The 6,638-nt window shown below is 42.0% G+C and overlaps 1 non-coding gene across 1 annotated transcript; it reads left to right on the top strand.

Annotated features, from left to right (window-relative positions):
• Positions 1-4,578: 4,578 nt before the first annotated feature.
• Positions 4,579-4,653, top strand: Trnas-cga (transfer RNA serine (anticodon CGA)). The gene has a single exon. It is a non-coding gene; the product is annotated as a tRNA-Ser (tRNA).
• The last annotated feature ends 1,985 nt before the right edge of the window (positions 4,654-6,638 follow it).

The following is a 6,638-nucleotide window of genomic DNA, read 5'->3' as shown; positions in this document are numbered from 1 at the left end:
TCCAGTTTCACGAAGTGTCTGCAAGATGGGTGCCACGGCAACTGACTCCTGAAATGAGAGAACGACGTGTTGATGCTTGTGAAGAACTTCTTCGGCGCTTTGAACGAGAAGGTGATGGCTTCCTTGCAAGAATCGTTACTGGGCACGAAACCTGGGTTCACTTCCACCAACCGGAAACGAAGAGAGCGATCAACCCAGACATTGCCCCAAGTGATTTCCATATGTTTGGACCACTCGGAGACTCAATGGGAGGAAAGAAGTTCCGTTCTGATGAAGAGGTACGCCACGCGGTGCATGAGTGGTTGTGCGGACTACCAAACGAATTTTTTCTAAAGAAATTTATGCACTTTGTAAGCGCTGGAGGACTTGCATTGTGCGTGGGGCAGATTATGTTGAAAAGTGATACAGCTCTGTAGCACTTCTGCACAATAAATAATATTTAAAAAAATACTTAAGGTTTTCATTTGACTGACTCTCGTACATCACATTTAATGCTTTCCGTCCCAGTCGGATAATTCCTTCGTGATGCGTCTTTTTTTTATTGCCTCCTCCCATTAACTTCAAGTGCACGCACATGAACCGCGACCACTGTGGACCACAAAGTTTCTACATCACAAACCAGTAACACTGTTAAACACCGCTCCAAGCATGCTAGTGCTTCCTATATTCTGGAGAGATGACGACGTTCTTCCAGATTCCGAGAGTTCCGAGACACATCGGAACTGTTTAAATAACAAAACATTTCATCTGTTCTGACAGGAGAATGATTGGCTTTTGACTCATATATGAACATTCCCGTTGGTCATTCCCTTCACCCACTAAAAGCCCTTCTCAGGAGAGTGCTGCTTCTTGCTAGGATTTCTCACAATATAATATCCTACTTAATGGTACTGTGAAACAAATCACAGCATGAGAAAGTTTCTCAACCGCCAGGCGCATTACGGAAAACGAACCTATCCAGTTCTGGCTTAAAAGCCAAATCACTAGATCACAGCCGGCCGGTGTGGCCGTGCGGTTCTAAGCGCGTCAGTTTGGAACCGCGTGACCGCTACGGTCGCAGGTTCGAACCCTGCCTGTTCGAACCCTGCCTCGGGCATGGATGTGTGTGATGTCCTTAGGTTAGTTAGGTTTAAGTAGTTCTAAGTTCTAGAGGACTGATGACCTCAGTAGTTAAGTCCCATAGTGCTCAGAGCCATTTGAACCAATTAGATCACAGGGCTTATGGAAACTTCGACAGGCGCCGGTTCTTGTGTTGCTTTCACTAAGATCTCGTTCCCAGGACAACATATGTCACCTCACATTCAGTGTAAAATATTTACACCGGAGAAAATGTGTCTCTATATTTCGTGTGGTGATAAACATATTTTTGTCCTATTTGACCTGTTAGTAACATAAAACTAATCAGATACCTTTTGTTCTCGAACAATATCTTATTAAGCCAACAATGTTGGTATGCCATAGTGCTTACAACAAAGGTTGTTGATAGAAATAATCTCGAAATAATATGCAGAGGTCAAAATTGTAATGACTAGGAATTTTGTACACCGTATCTTGTTCTCAACAAAATTAACAACACATGAATATTCACTTTTGAAAGTACATTTAATAATTTAATAACCCATTGAAAATTATATTTCGCAAAGAAAATTCCGGATGAATTTCTTAGCACGTATTGGATACGTCAGTATAATGTCTGTCATGCATTAATGGTTTTTATTTAGGCTAAAACATTATCAAATTATTTGCGTAATTGAAAGTGAGTGTTGTTAAGGAACACGTAGCTTTTTAAAAAACTCTGTAAACAATAGAGTTCGAAGAAATAACTGTTGCTCGGATGTTTTTGAGTAAATCGTAATATTTTGGTACGATTTATAATACCCAATTTCATTACTAATTCGAGAATTTCATAAACACTGAGTGGCAAGATTAGCCAAAAAATTTTTTGTAAGAACAAAAATTCGTAACTTTTAAAGATTATATCTAAAAGTTGTTGGAATGCACGGCTATTTGTTTTCTTAGGAAAGTAGTATTATGTAAATGAGTGTAAATGTTAAAAACGTATATGTTGTAAAATATATTAATGTGTCTGTTAGTGGCACAAGGTTTTTGAGTGCTTTCACCCTTGCGGCAGGAGCCAACAGCCAGTGTGTGGGTTGTGCAGTAGCAGTTAAGGTGAGAACAATGTTTAAACATTTTCAAGTAAGGAAGAAAGTACAGTGTACTACTTATAGGAATTTGCAGTTTAATTTGAAAACGAAAACTTTCTCCTCTAAGGAGTCTTTGCAACAGTCGATAAATCTGCCAAAAGAAATTAAAATGCAACGGAAAATTTTTGTGGAAACGGTGCTCGACATAGAAAAAATGTTTGTTTTAAATCATTGTGATGCATAAAAATCGGCTAGTGGTGCATGACTGAACTGTAAAAATCAGTATTGAAATGGTAGCAATCTAGGAGCTGTTCCTAAATGTTAGTCTTTTCTTAAACAGTTGCTAACCAAAAGACCATGTGTTTATTTCCTTTTAGCGACTAAATCCGTAGCCTAAATTACCGTGGTTTACTGAGAAATTGACAAAAATAGATAGTGTGATTTTAAAGTAAATCCGATGTCCGTAGTCCATAGAGTACTTCAACATTTGTGTGTCAGCCATTCATTATCCGATGTATTTCGAAGCCCAACGATCCATCTTGAAGGTTTGTGTATAACTGAAATGAACACCTTCCTGTACTCCCTAGCGAATTGCAGTAATGTGCGCTTAGCGAAAATAAAGCGGAGAAATGTTTTATATCTTTGTAACAGTAACATCTATTACTGTGGAACACTACACTCCAATACGAGTGGTGTTATAGAGCTAGAAGCCCAAACAAGCGCTCCTAATGCATTTAAGTTGTATGCTGAAAAAGTAATGCACGAAGCGACAGAAAATTTAGGAAGAGGATTAGAAGTTCAAGGGAAAGACATGCCAATACTAAGATTCCCAGACCGCATAGTCTTTCTGGCCGTATATAAGGAAGAGTTAGATTTGTTGAAAGGAATGCGCTTAAGAACGAACAGACAAATCGAAGAGATGACGATTAGTAAAAGGAGAATGACGACTTGTTTATCATAAAACTTGGGGACGACACAATAGTCGTAATGGTGGTAGAAGTTAAAGAATTCGCCGATCCAGATTGCAAGGTTATGCAAGATGGGCGAAGTAAAGCTGAAGTGAGAAGTAGATTGACACAGGCAAAGAAAGGTTTCTTCAATGAAAGAACTCAGTTAGTATGGGAAAGAGGAAGAACTATCTGAAACAAGTTCATTGGTGTGGTTACACAATCAGTATAGAAATATTCCTTTTGTAAATCAAACGCCTTTAATAGCTGTAATAGTAATAAATTACAGACCCATTTCGCCTTTTATGTTAAGGGTATCGTCAGAATATTCATCTGGAACAGTACGTAGTACTGCTTTTACACATGTTAGTTACCGAGCGAGGTGGCGCAGTGGTTAGACACTGGACTCGCATTCGGGAGGACGACGGTTCAATCCCGCGTCCGGCCATCCTGATTTAGGTTTTCCGTGATTTCCCTAAATCGCTCCAGGCAAATGCCGGGATGGTTCCTTTCAAAGGGCACGGCCGACTTCCTTCCCCGTCCTTCTCTAATCCGATGAGACCGATGACCTCGCTGTCTGTTCTCCTTCCCCAAACCAACCAACCAACCAACACATGTTAGTTATAGATTTGAATCAGTTCACGGAATAATGTAACCTACAGAAAATTTCCGAAGGGGATACAAATAACCGCTGTAAAAACTGTGGCGTCAATTGTTACAAATCTGTATCTGACAAAACTGTATATTCGTCCAGAAAAATCGACTGAATAAGCCCTAAAATAAAAGACTAAACGCGTCTGAAAAATTAAATATTACTGTTGCCTCAAGAAAAAGTCACGTAATTTATAAATAGAAGTTCCTGAAAGATGACGAGCGGAGCACAGCACTAAATGGAAGTGAAACATAGGCCATCGAAAATCAACGGAAGAAGGTGTTGTTCATTATGAAATTTTCACTCTGCAGCGGAGTGTGTACTAGTATGAAACTTCCTGGCAGATAAAAACTGTGTGCTGGACCGAGACTCGAACTCGGGACCTTTGCCTTTCGCGTGGAAGTGCTCTACCAATTTTTTTTTTTTAATCTCATTTTGTTCGTTTTAGTCCGTTGTATCTGCTCGGGGCGGACGTCGCAGTACACCCGTTTCAGTTCGTCGTTGATCCCTTAACTCAGTTTTTTTTATTACAGAGGGCAGCTAACCCTCTGACCGAACACGCTGAGCTACCGTGCCGGCAGTTTGTGTTCGACGTAGTTCGTTGCATTTGGTCTGGGCGGATGTCACAAGACATCCGTTCAAATTGATCGTTGGTTCCTTGAGTCAGTTTTTTTTTTTATTACAGAGAGCACGCAGCCCTCAGACCGAACACTCTGAGCTACCGTTCCGGCTTGCAGTTTTGCAAGGTATGCAGGAGAGCTTTTGCGAAGTTTGGAAGGTAGGAGACGAGGTACTTGCGGAATTAAAGCTGTGAGGAGGGGGCGTGAATCGTGGTTGGATAGCTCAGTTGGTAGAGCACTTGCCCGCGAAAGGCAAAGGTCCCGAGTTCGAGTCTCGGTCCGACACACAGTTTTAATCTGCCAGGAAGTTTCAGATGTAGTTCAGTAAGAAACCTGATCAGCTTCCAGGAATAGGTCATTTGTCCCTACAAGGAGCAATAGCGAGTAATAGCAAGAATGTGCAGACATAAGCTTGATCACTATATACTAGATGAGGGCAGTGGTTACTTAGAGATGCAAAGACTAGTACAAGATCACGAGATCTGGAAGCGTGGCCAATTAAAAGACTGAAGACTTAAAACAAGAAGCTAAATTCTTTCACATCTTTTGCATAATGTATGGTGACATTCTACGTGCTGCGTCAGACTCTTTTCGAAATCGAGAACACCTGTCGTAGGGAGCAATAACCTACAATGCTGCGGCATAAGGTGTGGAAACCGGAACACGATTCTGCGGTACACTTACAGACCGCGATGACGACGTTACGGAGAGTAGAGAGAAAAGAAAGCCTTTGTATGGGCAGATATGAGCGTGGGATGTACCACACTTGATAGATCGCGGATTTACAGACCACGCAGTTCCGAAGGCAATCTCGATCAGCGAGTGGTCGTTGATATCGTGTGAAAGGGTGTTGCATCAGATTCGCGTGGGACGCAGAGTGGAACAATTTCTTTCGCACTGATAATGGCCGCCGTATGAGTCTTTGTGCAACACATCCACCAAAGGCAGTGACACGTGTGTGGGAGGCCTTTGCCAGGTCGGCGTAGTGGCCGTCGTCAGAGGCAAAAGGTACGATCCTGTCGTCAGTACTTTCAATAGCACTCGAAGCAACGCTGGGTTGTGATTTCCCTAAATAACTTAAGGCAAATGCCGGGATGATTCCTTTCAAAGGGCACAGCCGACTTCCTACCCTAACACGATGGGACCGATGACTTCGCTGTTCGTTCTCCTCCCCCCCCCCCCCCATCAAATCCACCAACGCTGCATCGCTGATGAAATTCTACGATCTGTGGCTCTTTATCTGCAACACACGCTATCGCACGTTTCCAGACTGAATCTTTCACCCTCTGTTTTGAATCTTGTAGACACAGTTATTTCCAAAAGTGAAGCTGTAAGAGCGGGTCGTGAGTAGCTCAGTCGACAAAACCGTTGCCAGCGAAACGCGAAGTTCTCGGTTTGAAATCCGGTAGCCGGCCGCGGTGGCCGTTCTGTTCCAGGCGACTGATACGGCCGCAGGTTCGAGTCCTGGCTCGTGCATGGATGTGTGTGATGTTCTTAGATTAGTTAGGTTTAAGTCGTTCTAAGTTCTGGGGGACTGATGACCTCAGATGTTAAGTCCCATAGTGCTCAGAGCCATTTTGAACCATTTTCTGAAATCCGGTACGGCACACTGTTTTGATTTGGCAAGAGGTATGAACATTTCTGATTTCTTCAATTCACAGATTACTTCGTTTGCGTGACCTTCTCCCACTTATGGACAAAAATTATTTACCGTAGTGTACATCGATCCTCATACGTCTTGTAAGTGGTGTCGCGAATACGATAAGAGAAAATTTATTATAATTTTTTATGTTTTCCATTGCTTGTATATTAATGGAGATGTGGACTGTCTATGCAAGTAAATGAAAGGCTGTTTGCTTTCCGATATACGTGTTTCAATTCTTTTTATTTATGAATCATGTTCAGCGGCCTGCAATAAATGTTTGTTTAAAGTGTATAATGATTCCGAGAGAGGGGCCCACCACACACACACACACACACACACAAAACAAACGATAGAATATCAAATTACATACAGACATAACAACGCAAACAATAGACGAACGAAAAACAGAGACAGTTGGCAACACTGTATACAGTAAACCACCCAGAGAGGCGGCGGAGTGGTTAGCACACTGGACTCGCATTCGGGAGTACAGTAAACACACTCAGCCAACGCTGACTGAATGTGTTCTGTTGAAATGTGTTCAAAAACATCGAAAATCGGGCACCCTGATGTACACAAATCGATTCAGTATAAGTCCAGGACGACATATATGGAATAATAAGATCA

This window comes from Schistocerca cancellata, chromosome 6 (genome assembly GCF_023864275.1).
Source record: "Schistocerca cancellata isolate TAMUIC-IGC-003103 chromosome 6, iqSchCanc2.1, whole genome shotgun sequence".
Taxonomy (NCBI): domain Eukaryota; kingdom Metazoa; phylum Arthropoda; class Insecta; order Orthoptera; family Acrididae; genus Schistocerca; species Schistocerca cancellata.
The sequence above is the reverse complement of the archived record's forward strand: the minus strand, read 5'-3'. Positions and strand labels throughout refer to the sequence as shown.